Genomic DNA, 20,511 nt, shown 5'->3' with positions numbered 1-20,511 from the left:
CTATCCTAAGGTTTCTCTAGGTTGTGATTCAGGGTTTCAGACATTTGGATACTTTGAGTTATTTCTTCTTCCTACGGATGGGGTGCTTCTGTCTTTTTTGTTCCCACAGATGGGATGTTTCTAAAGTTCAGTCAGGTGCCCTCTGGGGTGGCCAGCCCAGACAGGGAACATGACGCAGGACACATTCTTTGTAACTTGTACCCTAGAGTCAGGGCTGAAGTGGCCATCTTTGGCCCCAAGCCCAGACACATTCCTTCACTTAGGGCCCAGGGCCAGTGTCCTTGGAAGGCGGGGAGGTCAATGAACTCTGTACATTGTCAAAGGAAGCAGAGAGAAAGAATAAGCATCTGACAGCCTTGAGAAGTGCAAAATAATCAGCAGGTCCTAATGCAAAAATCAGCGGGTACTCATAAGCTATATTGAGAAAAGCTGCTGAATCCAGGAGACGTTTGCACACTTCAGTAGAGGGTAAGCATTAGGTGTCGGTGGTAAAGTCTGGGAGCAGTGTGGGCCCTGTGAAATAGAATCCAAATTGACCAAGATGGGGACAAGAGAGACCAAGTCTTATCTTTGTGTCCTTGAGGATTGTTTGGTTTCCTCTGCCCAGAATCAAGGTCTGTTTGGCTCCTGATTGGTGACAATTAGTCTTTGGCCAAGTTCCAGGATACAAGTTTGCACAAGCACCATCCTTATGGACCATGGCAGTTTTGTTTTGTTTTGTTTTTTTCTCCCCAAAGTGCCAGTACATAGTTGTATATTCTAGTTGTACGTCGTTCTACTTCTGTGTGGGACGCCGCCTCAGCGTGGCTTGATGAGCTGTGCATAGGTCCTGCCCAGGATCTGAACCAGCAACCCCTGGGCCACTGAATCAGAGTGCATGAACTTACTCACTTGGCCATGGGGCCGGCCCCCATGGCAGTTTTTGTGGGGTCTTTTCAATCTAAAGTCCTGCCTCTTCTGGGTCAAATGCTTGCTTCCTTTGTGTTTTCTCACTATAACTAGTGTATGTATCTCACTAGCACAATTTCACCAGGGACAGTTTGGAATTGCAATGGCCACTTTGAGGGAACTTGACGTGAATGAGACTGTTTATTTGAGAAGTGCATTAAACGAAAGGAAGAAACCTTCATGAGAGTATCCATCTTGTCTGAAAGAGACCATTTTGCTTAATGTAAAAGATATCCCCTTCTATGTTGTTTCTATATTTTAGAGTTTAATAGGTACTGACTTCTTAATAGTATGGCTATTTATCTAAAGCTGGTTCTGTCTTACTTTTTTTTTTTCCTTGTTCCCTCTAATTTTCCCTTTCTTCGGAAACTTTAAAGATTAATTAATAAGGGAAAACCAAATTGACACTTTATGTGCACTCTAAAAGTACTATTCTAGTAGTCAAAAATAATTAAAAGAAAAGGTATTAAAATACTTATTTTGCTTTAAGAAAAATTTTTTTATATTCCTGATTACTAGTGAGATTGAGCATTTTTGTATGTATGTTACTATTTACATTTTTAATGAATTATTCATATCCTTTGTCCATTTTTAATCCTTTTCTTATTATGCAAAAGCTCTCTTTTTAGAATGGATATTAATCTCTTACCTACTATATATTGTGCAGACATTTTCTTCATGTCTACTTTAACTTTATCTTATTGTTCCCATACAGAAGTTTTACATTTTTGTAGTGTAGTGAAATCTGTCAGTCTTGTCCTTTATGACTTCCAGGTTTTGTGTCATAATAGGAAGAACTTCCCTGTACCAAATGCCTTAGAGGAGGCCAAACTGCCAAAATAAGTAGGCCCAACATGTGATGGCCCAAATAACATAGAAGTTTGTTTTGTTCTCTAAATAGTTCAGGACAGTCATTCCAGGTTGAAAGAAGAAGGTAGGTTCTATTCAAATACAGTCATTCAGGGGCTCAGACTGACACTGTCATCTTTAACATATGGTTTTGAAGGTCACTCTGGCTGTGGAAGGATGTACACAGGAGGCTTACAGGCTAGAGCCACAAGTTGCATACAAACTTTCTGCTTATATTCCTTTGAGGAGAACTTCATTATAGGACCACATTTAATTGCAAGGGAGGCTCGGGGATGTAGGAAAGCTGGATATATGAAAGAAGGGAGAATGGGTTGTAGAAATCTAGCATTCTCTACCACAGTTCTTCCCTCTGTCCCACACATGGAATAGAGTTACTTCTTCCCCAAGAGAAAGAACGCAAAGTCCAATCCAGATACTGCATTCAGCTCAAAGTCCAGTCTGAAACATCTCAGTTTCCTTAACTTATTAATATTAGTTCTCTAGTGAAGACGGGTTGTTTTTACCTGCCAGCATCTGTTTCCTGTATTAACATTTTCTGTGTAAAGAAACACCTCTACCCAATTTTCAGTCCATAGAGTCCACAGAGGCTCACCATCCTCCCATCCAGACTCTAGCGGTGGGTCAGTTACTCAGGCTAGAATATTCCATTGCGCTGGCCATAGTAATGAGTTCAATGGTGACCATGTGACTCATGTTATTCCGAAGGATGTCAGCCCAGAATTTTTGCTGAGTCACTGGAAAGTGGTGCTGTCTTTTCACTGGCGTTCCTAGCAGGTAAGCCTTGGGCTATCAGTGGAAAGGTTGGGGGCTGGCCTGGTTGCACAGCAGTTAAGTTTGCATGTTCTGCTTCGGTGGCCTGTGGTTCGCCGGTTTGGATCCCAGGTGCGGACATGCACACCACTTGTCAAGCCATGCTGTGGCAGGTGTCCCTCATATAAGGTGGAGGAAGATGGGCATGGATGTTAGCTCAGGGCCAGTCTTCCTCAGGAAAAAGAGGAGGATTGGTGGCAGTTGTTAGTTCAGGGCTAATCTTCCTCAAAAGAAAAAAAGAAGAAGAAAGTCAATAAAAAACATATTTTAAAAATAAAAAAAGAGAGGACAGGTTTGTCACTGTTTTAGAAGAGTCAGTGCCTCAGATGGAAGCCAACTCAGGCAAGGAGAGCCAAGAAATGAAGAGAAGAATTCATTATAACACCTTTTGAGCACCAGGATCCAGATCCCCCTGGACTTGACAATTATGGGACATTTCCCTCATTTGCTTAAGAAAGTTTGACGGTTTTTTGTTGCTGTTGTTACTTGTAATCAAAAGAACACATCTTCCTTCCCCCTCCCTCTTCCACCCCCCCCCCCCAAGTACTCGCTATCCCATATTCTACTTTAGTGATTAGATCTAGGGTGGGCTTAAGCGTCCCAGGTGGAATGAAGCCTTTCTAGCAGGCAGATTAGATCTGCTGTTCACAAAGTGCGGGCTGCCCTGATCCTCAATGTCAGCTGAGAAGTCAAGTGATCCAGAGTTGCAGCTTTAAATGTCTTGGGTCTTTGCTGTGTCACCTGAGGGACACCAAGGCTTGGGGAGATGCCAGCGTTGCATCAGTTGCAGCACCCCCATCTGAGCAAAAAGACCTCTCCTCAATTCAAACCAGTTCAATGCATAATTACTAAAGCCTGCTGTATGTAAGGCACGACACTAGGCTGGGTTGCAAAGATAAATAAGGCATCTCTGCCTTCTGGGATCTTAACACAGGATTTACAGACTAAAATGCCCACAGGGGCCAGGCAGGTAAAGCTCATGAGTAGGATATGGGTGGAGGCAGTTGGAAAGCCAGAGCTACAGCCAATGATAAAAGGCTGAGATTCAGCCACGGTGTCAGGCAGGCGATGGAGAGAAGACCCAGGGGCAGCAACGACTGAACTCTAGCAACTTCCACATGGGAATTCAGGCCCATGCCACCAGAACTTTTCAAAAAGCTTTCGAAAACTAGCTTTTTATGTGAAATCTCCCAATTTTTAAGTGTTGCCTCAAAGATGTTAAAACCTGGTGGGATCCGAACAGCACCCATCTGTTGGACACATCAGACAACGGGCCATCAGTTTATGGCCTTAGCCGTTTGCTGGCGCACAAGTGCAGCTGGACGTTTTCCAGCTCAAGTGTTACTCATCAACTGTCCACTTCAGGCAGTTGGTGACCCTGAGTCAGACAAGAGGAACAGAGGTAGCCCTCCCTTTCTCTTCTGCCCTGGCCCTTCACCCTATCACCACAGTCTCCCACACTCGCCAGCTAACCGTGCATTGCACCCGGGCAGATCCAAGCCTCCCCTCACACCCTTTGTCCAGGGCCAGGGACCCATGCCTGCAGGGCACTCGGGAACAGACTCCCTGGCATAGGCAGCTCCTCCTTAGCCGGTGGACAGAGCCTGGGCCGCCGAGCTGCCCCACCAGCCACCCCAGCTCACGCTCCTTAACCCTTGCACCCCGGGCGCCGGTGTGAGGTAGGCCAGAAAGACCTCGTGCAGGGCGCGCCTAGGGCGCGAGTGGGCGCACAGGGGCCCAGGCGCTTCTCCTCCCGGTCCCCAGACGCCGTCAGCCGGTCCAGCGAGTGACCCGCGAGGACCAGCCTGCGTTTCTCTAACTGCGAGAATTGTTGTCCCCTGGGTCGGCCACTGTCGCGATCGCAGACAAGCGAGAGCCCAGAAAGTGAGTGATTCCGAGGAAGAGAGCAGGTCCCCCCACGCCCACCCCGAGGACCTCGCTGGAGCGGTCGGTCTGCGAGTTTTATGTTACGACCCAATTCCAAGTCAAGTGTGAACAAAGCAAATGCGGGCAGTGCGTCTAGTAAACCTGTGGACCCCCTCCTCCCACTCCCATTGCCCGCTGTCCGCCTCCCTCCTCCCCCAGCCCCATCCTCCCTCTGGCGCCGCGAGCCAGGGAGCGCTGCCCATCGGCTGCAGGAGAGGAGAGGGAGCCGGAATCGCAGCCGAACCTACCTCGCCTGCCCCGCATGCGGGCCTGCGTGAAGTCAAGAGTGCTGGACTCCCGCGAAAGTGGCGGTGAAGCGCTTGGGCCCTGGCCTAGAGATGCTGAAACTGAAGATTTTTGTCCTAAGAGAGACGAATTGGACTTAGAAGGTGAGTGATGGCAGAAGGTCCCACAGACAGGAGTCAGGAGACTGAGTGCAGTCGTGGACCTGTCCCTCCCTGACTGAACTGGCCCAGATGTGCTGCAAGGCTTTCTTTTTCATGGAAGGTTGTTCTGCAAAGGGTCTCTATACATCGTAAGATGTAATGATTAGTGTTCTCAACGCCAGACATTGGTCCTGGGGGAAGATCTACCATGTGTGCAAACTTTTTGGGGGATTCTTACCATTATGGTCGATGCCAAAGGGGTGATGCAGAGGTGGGTCTGCAGCCCAGGCACTGGATCCCGGAGTTAGGAGACTGGTTTCTAGCCCGTGTGGCCTTCATTGGCTGTCCCCTCTCCAGTCAGTGTGAGCCCAGGGAATTAGGAAACTTTATGGAGTTTTTAAATGATCTTGTTGAATTTTTTCATTTTACAGATGAGAAAACTGACCAACCAGGATTAGAACTCTTGGTCTTAAATACTTCTGATGTTTTCCTCTATGTTAGTAGTATCATTTTAATGTTAGACTCGATACGATATAATTAAGAAAGAAAATCTGTGGTTAAAAATGCATTCCAAAAGTAGAAGGAAATGAATTTTTGGCTTATCCCTTATTTTAGGATAATTGTGCCAATAGTTTTTCTCAGCTGCACCTGTCAGTTGGTACAATCTATGTTCTATTCTCCAGGCATACATCCAGGCAGAGCCCTTAGGGTGCCTGGCTTTTGTCTAATAAAGGGCATCAGGTAGAGACAACAGCCCTTTGTAAATCACCCATGGGCACTAATTAATTTGAGAGAGCATCATTTCCACATGCTAGGCCATAAACACCCTCAACCTGCCACTTGCATCTCCCACCTCCCACCTACTGTCATTCCTAACGTTCCTTCCTGCCTCTTGCCTGGCTTTTTACCTAACCAAGGAGTGAGTGGGCAGGTGGGGATGGGGTGGGACAGCTGGTGAGGAGCAGAGAACTCCCAAAGTCCTAAATACTCCAAGTATCAATTTAAGACCCTCAAAGCTACTACTGGCAAGTTGTGTTAGATACTGCAGGGGCAATCAAAGAGGACCGAAACATGGTCCTACTACCCTACTGGGTTTCCCTAAACTCTTTAAGGAAGACAGACATGGGGATGACAACTAACTAATATGTCAGCAGAAAGAATAAAGTATTAAAATACAGATAAGAAACAAGGTTCTGTAGGCCCTTGAAAGAGGATGGCTCATGAATTTCGAGTTGAATGATGAAAAAGACTTCCTAGAAGAAGTCACATTTAACTGCGCCTAGAAGGAGAGTGGACGGAAGGGCATTCCAGCCAAAGAGAAAAGCATGGTCAAAGGCGGAAGTCTTGTGGAGTGCTGTGGAAATGACATGGAGTTCTCAATGGGAGTAGATTGGGGCTTTGACTGCTAGGAGTCAAAGTTGTGTTCCATTCAGGTCACTGTAACTAGCAAGAGCATTTACAACAGGGACTGGAACTGGAAGGCTACTTATAGCGAAGGGTTAGAAGTTTGCCTGGAAATGAGAGGAGAGAAATGAGATGAAGCTTTGAGGGAGGAAAGTCCACAGGAAAGCATTTTCTGTTTGTTTTTAAGTATAGGGAAAGCATGAGTATGTTTATAAAGAGAAGGAATCAATGGACAGGATACCATGTCCACCTGCCTCTCTCACTCTCCCTTCCTCAAACACAGCAGGAGGTCACCAGAGGAGAATGTCCTTAAAATTTCTACCTCCTCCACATCAACAGTTTCCCCTGCTGCCCTTTCCTTCCTCCTGTATCTAAGGAAGGAGTGTTCCTGTCATCGAAGATGAACATCACAGCCTGCATTCTCCATACCATTCCTTTCTGTCTCTGGGATATCCCACCACTTTATCTTCTAGTTAAATGTCCTCCTTTCCATTGATTCCTTCTCTTTATAAACATACTCATGTAGTAGAGAAGATGAAGGGTGCCTTGTTACCACTGGGTGAGGGTGGGAGTGCAGGTTACCCACGTGGTCTCCACTAATACCAGCCCACTGAAAGTGGAAGGCCAGACTCCCCACTCAGCCTTTGCTGATGGGGATGGAGCCATAGTTTTTTCTGTAGTGTTTGACTGGAGTAGAGCGGTTGTCTAAAAGTTTTCTGTCTTCCTAGGTTGCCCCTTTCCTACAGGATTTTCTTGTGGCTTTTTAAAGTCTGTGCCCATTGGTGTTTCCAAGTTGCCAGCTTCTCCAGCACCCAATCTGACATATATGAGGCAAAAAGAAAACCCAGGGAACTCACTGGTGCATCCTTCCTTGGGCTTCCAGACCTAAAGACAGTATTCCTTTTTCTCTCCAACTTTCAGAGTCTTCTTGTGTTTGTTTTATATATAACATCCAGGTGTCTTAGCTGTACTTAGTGGGAAGAACAGGGGAAAGTACTCCACTTTCCAGAAGTGGAAGTTCTCATAATCTCACTTGAATTTTATGGTCATGAGTTTAGATCAAGGTGAGTCAGCAAGGATACGTATTTTTCTTCACTCCAGTGACTGGAATGCAAATGAAGAATAGGCAGAGGTTGACTTTAATCATGATTGTGATTTTGTCAAGTGGCTGTGCCAAAGCAAAGAGGGATGGGGGGGTTGACTAATGATGACTGCCCGTGCACTTTATGGTAGGTATGGAGGGTGGAGAGCACATCACTGGGTGAAGGACAGCAAACGTGTGACTATCCAAACAAATGCATTGGAGGTCCCAGCAATATCGAAAGGCTGTTGGAGTCTGGATACGCTAGAGAACGGGAGCTGGAAAGATGGGCAGTAGTGGTCAGAGTGTGGAATGCATGAAACTGAGTTTCAGGTAATGATAAGGTCTGAAGCATGACTATGGGAGCATGTATTGCGGTAGAATGGAAGACAAGATTGTTGGAGGAGAGGGTTCAGAGAACTGGGAGGCCAGGGTGTTAGAAGAGCCATTGATGTCTATATAAAAATTTCCAAGAATTAAGACAGAAGTGTTTTTAAAGAGTGATAATGATCAAAGACCTAAAATCAAGGATAAAGAAAATAAAATGATGTAGGGGCCAGTAGATTATAACAGTGGGAGAGAGGGAGTAAGGGAGTAAAATCTAATGACAATGCCAACATCCTTTTTCCTATACCACACTGGCTCCCAATTCCTGTTAGCTGTCTTGTTATTTTTGGGAAAATAGATTCTTATGATTCAATAGGCCATTAGCCATGCAATCTGTCTCCAGTTTTTCTAGGTTTTCAAGGCGGGAGCTTTGGCTTTCTGGCTCACAGGGACGTTATCGGGACCACCACGCAGAATGAGTACCAAAAAAATTTTTCTCACCAGCTAAGTTTTCTGGCTTGCCTAGACCATACCCTGGGGCTTTCTGTGCCCCTTGGTTTGTCATGATCCTCTGGGTCTGAGAGGGAACGCAGGGTCACCATTGTGTATTGAGGGAAGAATCAACTAGAGAACATTTCTCTAACATAGTTCCTTCTGGAACATATGGGATCTGCTCCCAGACTAAGAATCTCAGTACTGATGCCCCAGTGCTCATGATTCATTCCCTAATCAGCTGGGGATGACGGTGGATACAAGGCAGCAACTGGCACCCCTCTGTTTCCATAGGAGAACAAAACCAGAAGCTGAAGGGGGACGACCATGGGAGAGAGGTAGGAGGGAAGGAAGACAAGTTACATTGACAGAATGCATACTATGTGTCTGGCACTACATTAGATGCTTTCATTTTTCGTTCTCACAAAAACACCATAGAAAGCTGTTTTCTATTTTTACAGATGAGGAAAATGCTCAGAAAACTAAGTAGCTGGCCTACTGTCACATTTACCAAATAGCAGAGATAGGATTCGGAACCAAGGTCTACCTGATACAAAAGCCTATGCTGTATGGTGAGAAAGCACCTAGAAATGACTGTATAACAAGGACCAGGGCATACATAGTGACATATGTACTACAGTTTTATTGAAGAAAATATTGCTTAATATGTAAGTGAAAAATCAAATGGGCTTATTACTACTTTTAGTTTTATCGTTAAAATAAAAATAAATAGCTGAAGATCTGACATATGCAACTATACTTATTCATAAGCCCAGTCTTTTCCTAGCCACTCTTTTCTAAATGGAAGAAAAAAATTGCCTCTTGATAAATAAGTAAATACGGTTACAGTCATATTTTATGTCGATGCCACCCAGGTATGCAAGTATCTCCCACACACGGATGTGTACTATGAGGATGTACAGACAAATTGGCACAAATAAGTAGACACATAAAAATTGGTAGGAAAGTAAAAAGGAAGTGTGGGTCTTTGAGGGCAGGGAAAGAGGGGTGGAGAGCCGTTAGAAAAGTGATGGAGACCTCAAGTTGGTAGCAGAACAAAGGACAATGTGGCCAGTTCACAGTGCCAGATCTTCAAATAGATGTGTAGCTTTTTGATAATTCTCAATAGAACAAAGAGAGGGCCCACGAGCATCTCTCTCCTGAGAACAAAGTGGGAGCAGGAGTCCTGGGCTGGGTTGCCAGAGCCAAATCTGTTCCATTGCTTCCGAGTTTTCAGATTCAGCCAACAGGAGAACATCTACTCTTCAACCAATTTCAAGGATTCTGTGCCTTTCCTTTTAAGCACGTAATATATTTTTTCTCTGGGATTTCCGCAAAGACAGATTTGGGCTCTATGAAGCACTCAAAAGAATCAGAGCCATGATACTTGTCTTCAAAGCCTGCTTTCTAAGCTTGAGAGACCAAGTACACCCAAACAGGAAGCTTGAAGAGCAGACTCTGAAGCCATTCTGCCTGGGATGGAATCCTGTCTCTAACACATATTAGCCTGTACTTGGGCAAGATACTTAACCTCTGTGTGCCTCAGTTTTCTCTGCTATAAAATGGGAACAATAATCAAACCTACCTAATAAGGTTGTTATAAGAATTAAATGAATTAATATAAGTAATGCACCTAGGAGAGTGCCTGACTCATTGTAAGTGCTACAAATGTCTGTAGAAAGAAAGAAAGTGGGGTGAGGGGAAGAAAGAGGAGAAAGGATTGCAAATGAGCAATTTCAATTAAATGAGGGATTATAGAGCAGAGTGAGGTGGAGTTAACCAAATAAGGCCTCGTAGAGGCCGTGAATAGAAATCAGACTGTAAACTGAACATTCAGAAGCATCCGTATGAATATGGCCTATGAAAAGACTTTGCTCAGGGAACAGAGTCCCCCCGCACCTCCCTCCCGCTGTCTCTACCTTTGAGTTCATAAATTCCCTTATCCAGAAGAACTTGTGCTTTAGCTTAGTCTAATGTAATTGTTCCAATTATCCTTTCCCTCGGTTCCAAATTTTATTCCAAGACTAACACCATCACTTCTTATTTTTTCCTTTAGATTCTAAAGTGAAAAAAAGCAACAAAGAGGCTTCAAGGCAGAAAGTGGTGGGACAAAGTGAAACTTCCAGGACCTCCTTTGGAGGAACCAAACAATAGACTAGTGGTGATGGTGGGCAAAGCCGTGAAAGTTTGGGCGGGAGAGTGGGGAAATGTGGAGATGTTCACAGAGACGCCTGGGGAAATTACCCCAGAAGCAAGTTTTTGGTGAAAGTACCATCCTTGCTGTCTTCATGAACCACACAGGGGAGAATGGAAAAAGCTCTGGACAGAGCTCTAACGTGGTGTGATATCAGAAGACACGTGCCGGAGAAAAGCCCTACCAGTGTAAGGAATGTGGCACACGTTCCAGCCAGAGCAGAGCTGGGAGTCCACACCCAGGAGAGCCTCAGGGTGTGCAGTGAGGAGGGAGAAAGCTTTGCTTCTGGCTCACACCTCACCATGCCCCACTCCAGGAAGAGGCCATATCGTTGCCTTGACTGTAAGAAAACCTTACGTGCCCCACACAGATGGTGCATCAGAGAATCCACATTGAAATGAAAGCAAAGAATGTAGTGAGAGTGGCAAAAGCTTCAGGTAGAGCTCAGCACCCTCATGAGCACTAGGTGGCGACACTGAGCCAAAACTTCGTCCTTGTGTCATGTGTGGGAAAAGCTTGAGGTAAAGCTCATGCCTCATGGTGCCCCAGAGAATCCAGCTAGGGGGAGACCCTACAATGCAATGGTGTCAGGTGGCTTCTGCCCCAGCATAACCTTCATGATGCACAGCAGAGAAGCCCTGCAAATCCTGGATGTGGGAAAGTTTTGGTCATGGCACCAGCTTAATTTTACATTATAGAATCTCCTGGAGAGAAAACTTACCAGTGTTGTGCATGGGAGAAGAGATGTGGTGGCAGCTCTCATCTTTGAAGATACCAGAAAACCCACAGCTCAGGAATGGTTCAACAGGGGAGAGTTCTATGAGATTCGATTTCCTTGGTCATAGGCAACTTACTGGGCAACGAGAGAATTCACTACCCAAAAGGTGACTTGTCTTATGAATGAAATACCACAGGAGCAAAGCTATCTATTGTTTTCCTTTACCCTTGGATTAACTGTGTGGTGTTGAATAGATATTCCAGGCACAGGGGGAGAGGGCGTGTGTCTTCTCACTTACCATCTTTATATTGCAGCCAATGAAAACAATACTGAGCAAGGGTCAGAGATGTCGAGATCAAGACAAGATTGCCTTGATATGAAGGTTCACGACCTTTGAAATTAGTAGGGTTATCTCAGCGATAACTCTGATGTTAGGGTGAACTCTGAGAGTCCACCTGTCCAGTTTTGGCTCTATTTTCTGCCTCTGGCTAGGCATGTTGGATGCTGTAGGAAAATATTATCCAGGTTAGCAACCACTCTGAGGTTTTTGAGAAATACAAATATTTTGTGTAATATTATTGAAAGACTATTATGTATAGAATATGTACCATCAAAGACAAACTCTAATTTCCTCCCTTCTTTTTCTTTACTCTTCTGGGCTGCCAAAATACAGTTTTCTGCCAGCTTTCTCACTTGTGATGCAGTCCACATAAACCAGCCTTTTCCCCAGCCTCTAAGTGCATATCTGGGGAGCATTCCATCTTACACCTGGCACTTCTGGGGTTTTCTTCCTTTAAGCACTCTTGGGCCTCCACCCCAACCTGCCCCTGATGCAATTCCTCTCAGTCAGCTTTTCCCCTGTGCCCCTTCTTTTGGAATTGCAGTGGGTCCACGGACACTCCAACATTAAACTCTACATAAAACTCTGTATAAGCGTACACTTTTCTGGGGAGAGGCTGGTGGATTCCAACAGATCCTAAGAGGGTTACCTGACCCCCAAAATGTTAAGAACCATTGCTTCAGGAACTCTTCAGTGTTCATGTGGGTTTTTCTTCTTAGAAACCCACCACCACTGTTCCTGTGTTTCCAGCTATAATTTGCCCCCACATCACTATGGTAGTGAGAGGGGTCTTCTTTGAAAAGCCTAAGCAGTCTAGATTTTGCCCAATTGCCTCCTTAGGTCTGTTGAGTTTCTGGCAGTAAGGTCATTCAGGAAATAGAGCAGAGAGTCAAAGTTGGACGCTTCTCTGACGGATTCTGATTAGCAAGTTGTTACCTTACTCTTTGGGGATGGCCAGGGAAGAAGGGACAGAGAGATCTCTGGAAGATTTTTTATGGGAAGCAAAAGTGCACATAAACATCCCTAGCATTCCAAGTCATATCTGTCCGTCAAGGCCGCCTCCTCCACAACACCCTCTGGAGCAAGTTCAGCCTCACGCGCTTGCTGGTAGACAGGCACATGGCACAAGAGGCCATTTGCTCCACTCCCCATCCAATACAGGCCCATTCTTAAACGATCCTTAACAGATGGTCATCAGCCCGCCATTTCCAGGGACAGGCAGCTCAGTACTCTGACCTCTCCACCTTGCATGAATGGACATCTCTGAACATTCTAACTTATAGCTAATACCACATTATTTAAGGTAACTTCTTTATAGGGTTTTAAGAATAATTATTCCATAAAATATCTATTACAGGGATGACACATAAAATGTATGTAGTGAATATTTGCTTGAGTGATTTAGTTGGACTGAGGATGTGGGACAGCACAAAAATTATCCAATGGCGTGTTTCAGTTGCTCTTTTGACAGGTGTCTAGGTATAGAAGAAGACCAGTACAGTGGTAACAGTCATTTCACATAGAGAAGTTCTCAACACCCCCCAAACCTCCCCTATTTCCATCCTCAGGCACCTTTCAGCAAATGATCTCACCTTGGATTTCGTTTACTTAATTGAGGAACATAATTGTAAACCTTATCTTCCTACCACCAAATCTATAATCTTTGTGTCTCCATCCATTTTTCCTTTTTCCCTCCTGTACAGTGGAGATGGTGGCCCTTCTTCTATTAAAAGCAAATACCTCCACTTGCGCCCCCTAGTTTCATGCCCTCCTTTCTTCTCAAGAATGTCAGTTCTGTTACTCCCTCTCTCTTCTGGCTTCTAATCTCTCACTCTCTCCTGCTTTATTCCTATGAGCATGTAAACCTGTCCTGATACCTCCCATTTTATAAAACCTCCTCTTTGTCCCTTACGCGTCCTTTCACCTGCCACTCCTCACTGCTCCTAATGCTGTGAAAATTTCTCCATCCAAGTGATGTGGTTCTTCTTTGTTTCCTTGTCATTCTTCTGTCCACTCCAATCCAGATTCCACTCCCACCACTCCACTAAAACTGCTCTTGCACAATTGCCACTGGCTTTCATGTAACCAGATACAATGATTTCTTTCCATCCTCATTTTACTTGATCTTTTGGTAGGCTTTCAGAAGTTGACCATTCTCTCCTCCTCAAAACGCTTCCTTCTCTGAGCTATAATCTATTGGTTTTTCTCTCCTTACTGGCTCCTCCTTCTCTACCCAGCCTCTAGAGAGTAGAGGGCTGGAGGGCTACGAGACTCAGTCCAGGGTCCTCCTCTATCTTTTTATTCTCTCCATAGGTGATCTCACTCATTCCCATGGTTTTGAACACTATTTATCACTATTTATTATCTTACCACTGCCAAATTCACATCAGCAGCCCAGACCTATCATCTGAGCTTAGCCCTATGTAAACTGTCTACTAAATAAATATCTCCACTTGGATATCTTTCATGTATTTCAAAAGATAACGTGTTCCATAACAAACTCTTTATCTCCCTATACCATGCACATACCATATCAATCCTATCCTTGCTCCTACCCCAATCATTCCTAGCCCAGTAAATGGCACCACCAGCTGCCTAATGTTGAAGCCAGAAACCCAGTAATCAATAGTGACATCTACCTCTCTCTCACTACCCCACCTCCAACCTATCATTAACTTCTGTCAATTCTACTTTTTGAAAACAGCATCCTTGAGGCATAATTTACATACCATAAAATCCAGCCATTATAAATGTACAATTCAATGATTTTTATCATTCTACTTTTAAATAATGAACTTAGTCCACATCTCTTCAACCCACTCCCACTAGAGTCCAAGTCTCCACCATCTGCACCTTTAGCCACTGAGGAGGGTAACTAAGTGATTCTGTTTCTTTCTGCTCTCAATGCCCCCATTCTTCAGTCAGCAGTGACTTTTAAAAATATAAGCAGGATTATGTCTCTCCCCTGCTTAAAATTCTTTAATAATTTCCCATTGCTTTTATAATTCTTTCCAAGACCCTGGATGATCAGCCCTCATCTGCCTCTCCCACTTCACCACATACCATCTCCTTCTAGTTCATCCTGCTGCAGCCACACTGACCTCCTTTTCAGTTTCCTCTGCCTAGAACAGACTACTTCACTTTATTCTTCTGACTGGCTCTGTGGAAATAAAGTGAGACCACCTAAATGGGAACAATTAAAGGCTATTTATTCAGAGCTTCCTACAGCAAGGCAGTCAGCCACCATTACCTGTGTTGTGAGACTCAAAGGCAAGCAAAGGAGTGGACAAAAGGGAAGGTTTCAGGTGTGCCCTGATTGGAGGCTGTTAGCCTGGGGAAGCTTTGGGTGGGCTAACTAGAAGCGGGCATCCTATGTGACTGGCTTTCTCTAGTTGGCCCTAAGTTGGAAGCAAGGGCAAAGATTAGGGAAGCTGTCAGTTCTTAACCAAGTCCTGGTTATTTTGGGATGATTGTTACAGGGGCTATTGTTTGGCTTCCTGGACTGGTTGCTGGAGACAGTGGTCTCACTTCCTACAAGTCTGCCTTATAGATAGTAGGTTGGCTTCCTGGGCTGTACACTGTAGGTAACAGGTTGGTTTCTTGGGTTGGTTGCTGCATATTGTGAGCCAGGTTCTATTTTTATATACAGTCTGGCTACTGTCTGTTTTTATATTCAGTCTCTCAGCTCTGTATCTTCTTTCTGGCCTGTTTTATATTTGACTTCCTTAGGGTTCTTCCTTGTCCACCAATTTAAGGTAGGTCACTTTGTTTTTTATTCTCATGATACCCTGTTGTTTTCCTTTGTGATATTTCCCCAAATTTTTAATTATTTGTACTCTATGCTTTTAGTTAATGTTGCACATAGTAGGTCCTCAACAGATATTTGTCGAATACAATGTTGAATGAATGAATGAATGAATGAATGAATGAGTGAATGTAGATCAGGGTCTCTTTTTCCCATTCCTATCTGACTCTGACAGGTCACAGAATTATAGTGTTAGAGCCAGAAGGGCCATCAGGGGCTATTTAATCCAACCAGCTCACCTCTCACATGAGAAAAAACAAGGCCCAAGAGAAAGGAGTGACCTGCTCAGGGTCACAGTTAACAGTGGGAGAGCCAGAGCTAGAAACCAACCCCTTGGTTCACAGAACAAAGCACATCCCTCCTAATCACAAAGCCAAATAATGCAGATACTGGGGCAGGCTGAGTCTCTTTACTCTTCTTTATTAGGGGTGCCTAATTTTCCTGTTTTAGATCACCAGTGTGATGTTAAGATCGGCTTTTTAGTTCCAGCTCTGCTGGAACTGGTTTGCTTATTCTTAGATAAGTTTCCGAACTTTTCTGGGTCTATTTTCTACTACTACTCCATCTTGCTTACAGGGAAACTCCAAACGGAAAGTGAGACAGTGAATGTGAATGCACTTTATAACCATTTAAACTGCCAGCACCCTTAATATATAACAAAGTAGGACTTCCCTACTGAGTTACAAGTGCACAGGAAAGAAATGGAAGCAAACTAATATTCTAAGACTATAACTAATATTCTAATATACATGCTAAGCTCACTTCTTGTCCTTGCTACTCAGGTTAGGGGAATACAAAAGTCAGGCAAATAGTCTTCCAAAACTATAAGGACCCCCAGTTAGAGAGGATTGTCTCTTTCCTAAGAAGAAGATTAATGTTGAAGATGAGAGGCAAGAACAGGAAAGGAAAAGCTGTTCCATGACCCTTGAGGCTTGGAATTATGCACTAACAATCCACTTTTCATAGCTGCTCCTGCCCTGGCTTGCTCAGAGTGCCACAGAGGTGATTCCGGGGAACCGGCATAAGCAGTCTAAGAACATGCTTCAGGCTTCTCATTCCTGGACTAGGACGGGCTAGGGTCCCAGAATGGAAGGCAGTTGCTCAACATCTTGCTCTCTTAAGGGAGAAATATGGCAATACACTCCTTTTTGAGGTGAAAATGTATGGCAAATGAAACTCTCCCTGGGAGGCTGAGAACATGCAAGGAAAGAGCCCCAAGTCTCCACCTCCCAGTCAGCCCTCCTTATCGAGAAAGATGTGGGAATGGAGAGGGGAGCTTAAGCAATTTGCTGACAGAATAGGAGAATTAGGAAGCTATGATAACATCAGATCCTGACCTTTTTATCTCTCACTGTAGTATAGAGCACTATCTAGGTTAGGAGTCAGGAGACCTGAGGCTCCGGCTCCATTTCAGAGTTATGGTCAAGTCATAACATCACTGTGCCTCCATTTCTTCATCTGTAAAATGGGACTATAGTACTTGCTTTCCCTGCAGAGCTTTTGAAGATCAAGTGACAATGCTTTGGAAACTTAAAACCACTATATAAATGGAGAGTATAAATACCCATAGAAATACATAAGAAAAAAGATACTCCACATACTGCAGAAAAAGAACTCAGGCTCGGAGCTGAGCACATCAGGGTCATAACCTTGACTCCAGTTCTCACTGCCTATCTGACCATGGACAATTTATTAACTTTCTGAGGCTCAGATTGCCCAACTGTAAAACTGAGATACACTCAAGTCGTTGCTGTAAATACATGGTAAGCCATGTGTTATGGACTGAATTGTGTCCTCTCGAAATTCATACATTGAAACCCTAACCCCTAGTGTGATTGTATTTGGAGACAGGGCCTTTAAGGAATTAATTAAGGTTAAATGAGGTCACAAGGGTGGGGCCCCACATGGTTGGGACTAGTGTCCTTATAAGAAGAGTAAGTGACACTAGGAGTGCACATGCTCAAAGGAAAGGCCATGTGAGGACACAGCCAGAAGGCAGTCCTCTTCAAGCCAAGGAGAGAGGGCTCAGGAGAAGCCCAACCCTCCAGACACCTTGATCCCTGATTTCCAGCCTCCAGAATGGTGAGAAAATAGACTTCTGTTGTTTAAGCCCTCAGTCTGTGGCATTTTGATATGGCAGCGAAGCAGACTAATACACCATGTAAGGTACTTAGCACAGAAATAAGCGCATAATCAGGTGCACAACAAATGTAACTTTTTTCTCTTAGAATCAAGGTTATCCTATAGTCCCAACAGTTTGTCAAGGTTATTTATCTAGACCTAGTGATGGGTTTGTGCTAATTCAGTCATATTCTCTCCTAGTCGCCCTCATGATCAGTGATAAATATTTGTAATATTTTCAGCCAAACATAAAACACAGCAGTTGCAGTTACCATTTTACATCAAACTCATGATTTATCATGCTCATCATTCTACCTCTGTCAGAGGTACCAAGGGACAGACGTGTTGTGAAGACGTAAAACTGTCGTTGACGTCAGTTCCAAAACACACTAGTTCCTCCTCTTTGGTGCTCACGCTTGAATATCTCTAATTTTTTATCTGCTATGTTTTCTGTATCTCTGTAGGTACTTCATTAGTTTACTACCCATGGAGCAAGTGTACTTCTGATAATAATTTACCTTATCTCATGCTGATTTTAACGAGCTTCTCTTAGTTCTGCTATCAGTGATTTGACAGGTTCAAATCTGCGACCACCCTAATTTTTGTAGCTTCTTTTTTTCTGGAACATCTCTAGGTTGTTCTTTCTTCCTGGATCCAAACCACCGGAGCTGCACTTTCTGGTAAGGTTTTCCTATGATTCTGTACAAGGGCAGAAAGATGCTAGCGCCTTGTTTTGTCTCCAGTCTTTCTTAATCGACCCCATCATTTAGGTTAAGTCAAAGCACAAAGGTGGTTTGGGCAGGGGCAGACGGAACCAAGGGTGCGGGGCTTCTCTCTACACCCTACCGGGGCCAGATGCTAGGGACAGTGACCATGTATCTCGTGTCCCCACCGCCACCCGCAGACGGGAACTCAGAAGGCCTGGGTCGCCCGGGCAGAGAGACAACGAGCCGAAAATCAGACGTTCAAGACAAACACAAGTCCTGGAAAACCTACCGGAAGTGCGTCACAGCCCCTCCCCCCCCTCAGTGTTCTCTAGGAATCCAGGAGGTCTCGCCGTCTCGGTGGTTCCCTGGGCCTTCCTAAATCTAAGGGGTATTTAACCTCCTCCTTCAGTCAGGAGAAAAGAGAAAGGTTTAGAAGCAGCTCCTTACCAATAAGATAGAAATAAGGGACTAATGGAAAATCTAGCCTTCTGGGTGGAGGTGCAGGGCACAAGTTTTGAGAACCAGCACATGGTGTTTCTAATTGTTCCTTCTGCAGGGAGAGGACCCCAAGCTAATGACTGGGTCGCACACAGATGGCTCCGGTACTTTTGTAAAAACAACAAAAACTTTTGATAGATTTAACCACAGGCTTCCTCCCTGCCCCAGTAGCGTAGCAAACATTTCTATCGAATTCAACATGCTCCGTGCACCCATTTATTGATGTAATTGGAAAGTAGACTCTACTGTTCTGTTCCTTTTTTGCTTTTATTCCTTTCCAACATTTTAATGTTAAAAAGGATAAGGAAGAAGCGTCTTGAGCGAACAAATCTTGCTCTAACTTAACCAAACTTGAGGAAACAAAATACAACCGTAATGTTTTGTTTCCCTTTCCTTTTGGAGGTTGGGAAGGGCAGGCAACGATGGATGTGGTGACTGAATGGCAGCAAAAAACTTTTCAGTCAAATGTTCAAATCGTAAAACTGTCAACTTTTTTCCTGCAACGAGGAGCAATGAGAGAAAGATGGAAAACTACAGATCAATGTCGTTTTCAGCAGAGAAAGAAGATTCTGGCAAGCAGAGCTTTTTAACATGGAAGAGGCTGCGTTGGGAGGCAATGAACTCCTCATCACTGGGAGAGGTTCATGCAGAAACTGGATAATCAGCTGCCAGAATGTCTTCTCCAGTTCAACACAATTAAGCACTTGTTACATGCACCGGCCTATAGACTGAAAGGGGATTCCTCCATTGAGTGGGAGGTTGGGTTTGATAATCCCACAGGACCCATTACAATTCAAAGATTCTCTAATTGAATGATTTTATCACATCTTGGATCAAAACTGTTTTTCACACAGATGACAAGAACAGAGTTTCACCGCTTTATAATGTTTGATGTTTAATAATATAAGACATAGTTTTAAGAGCTCAGCTTTTGGAGGCAGTGATCTGAGTTCAGATGCTGGTTCTGCCACATATGGGCTATGTGACTTTGAGCAAATGAATGAACTAATCTGAACCTCAGTTTTTCCCAACTGTAAGATGAGGGTGCTAATACTTGAAACCAGCTCATAATGCAGTGAGGATTAAGTGAGATGATCTACATAAAGTGCTTAGCATGATGTTTAGAACATGGTAAATGCTCAATAAACATTACCACCAGGCTTTATTGAAGTGTCATTCTCAACTAAGTCTTACACCTGACCTTTAGCTCTGTGATTCTGTTTGCAGGAGACAAGAGTCTCCATAAATGCCAACAAGGAGGGCCTCTGACACACACATTTTGCATTAAGTTGGTGGTTATCCGTCCTGTGTCATTTTTCTCTCTTCAAGCAATCAATAGCTTTCACCAAGAGCCACCCAATTCCGAATCCTTATATTATTTCCATTTTTTCCCCAAACCATACCGAAGTCAGTATATCCACCTGTATCCCATCCCAGTTCACCACAGTGAATGTGTCACAATTGAACAGCCACCACAAGCCAGGGACTACCAATACTCCACCCACCATCAGTGACAGGGTCCTCACTGCCTCGTGGAGAGTGGCCAACTCCACAATCCATTCTTACAGTCAGCCTGCTAGGATCAATGATGGCACCAAATGTCTTAGATTGGGTTCCCTAAAGCAGAGCCTGAGACAGGGATTCAAAGCCATGAGACTTGCTGAGGGCATGCACTTTAGGAAACGTCATTACAGGAGGAAATGAAGCAAGATAGAGACGGTCATAGCCGAGAAGACATGTAGTCTGGTAAAGTCTAGCCTCAGCCTGATGCACAAAGGGAGGGTTCTGGAGCATAAAGTGTACCAGTTCCGCCCCCCGCCCCCCGGCCTTGAGACGAGTGAATCAGCCTTTTGTACCTCATATCAATCAGTCATTCGCTGGGGG

This window comes from Equus caballus, chromosome 13, assembly GCF_041296265.1.
Source record: "Equus caballus isolate H_3958 breed thoroughbred chromosome 13, TB-T2T, whole genome shotgun sequence".
NCBI lineage: Eukaryota > Metazoa > Chordata > Mammalia > Perissodactyla > Equidae > Equus > Equus caballus.
The sequence above is the reverse complement of the archived record's forward strand: the minus strand, read 5'-3'. Positions refer to the sequence as shown.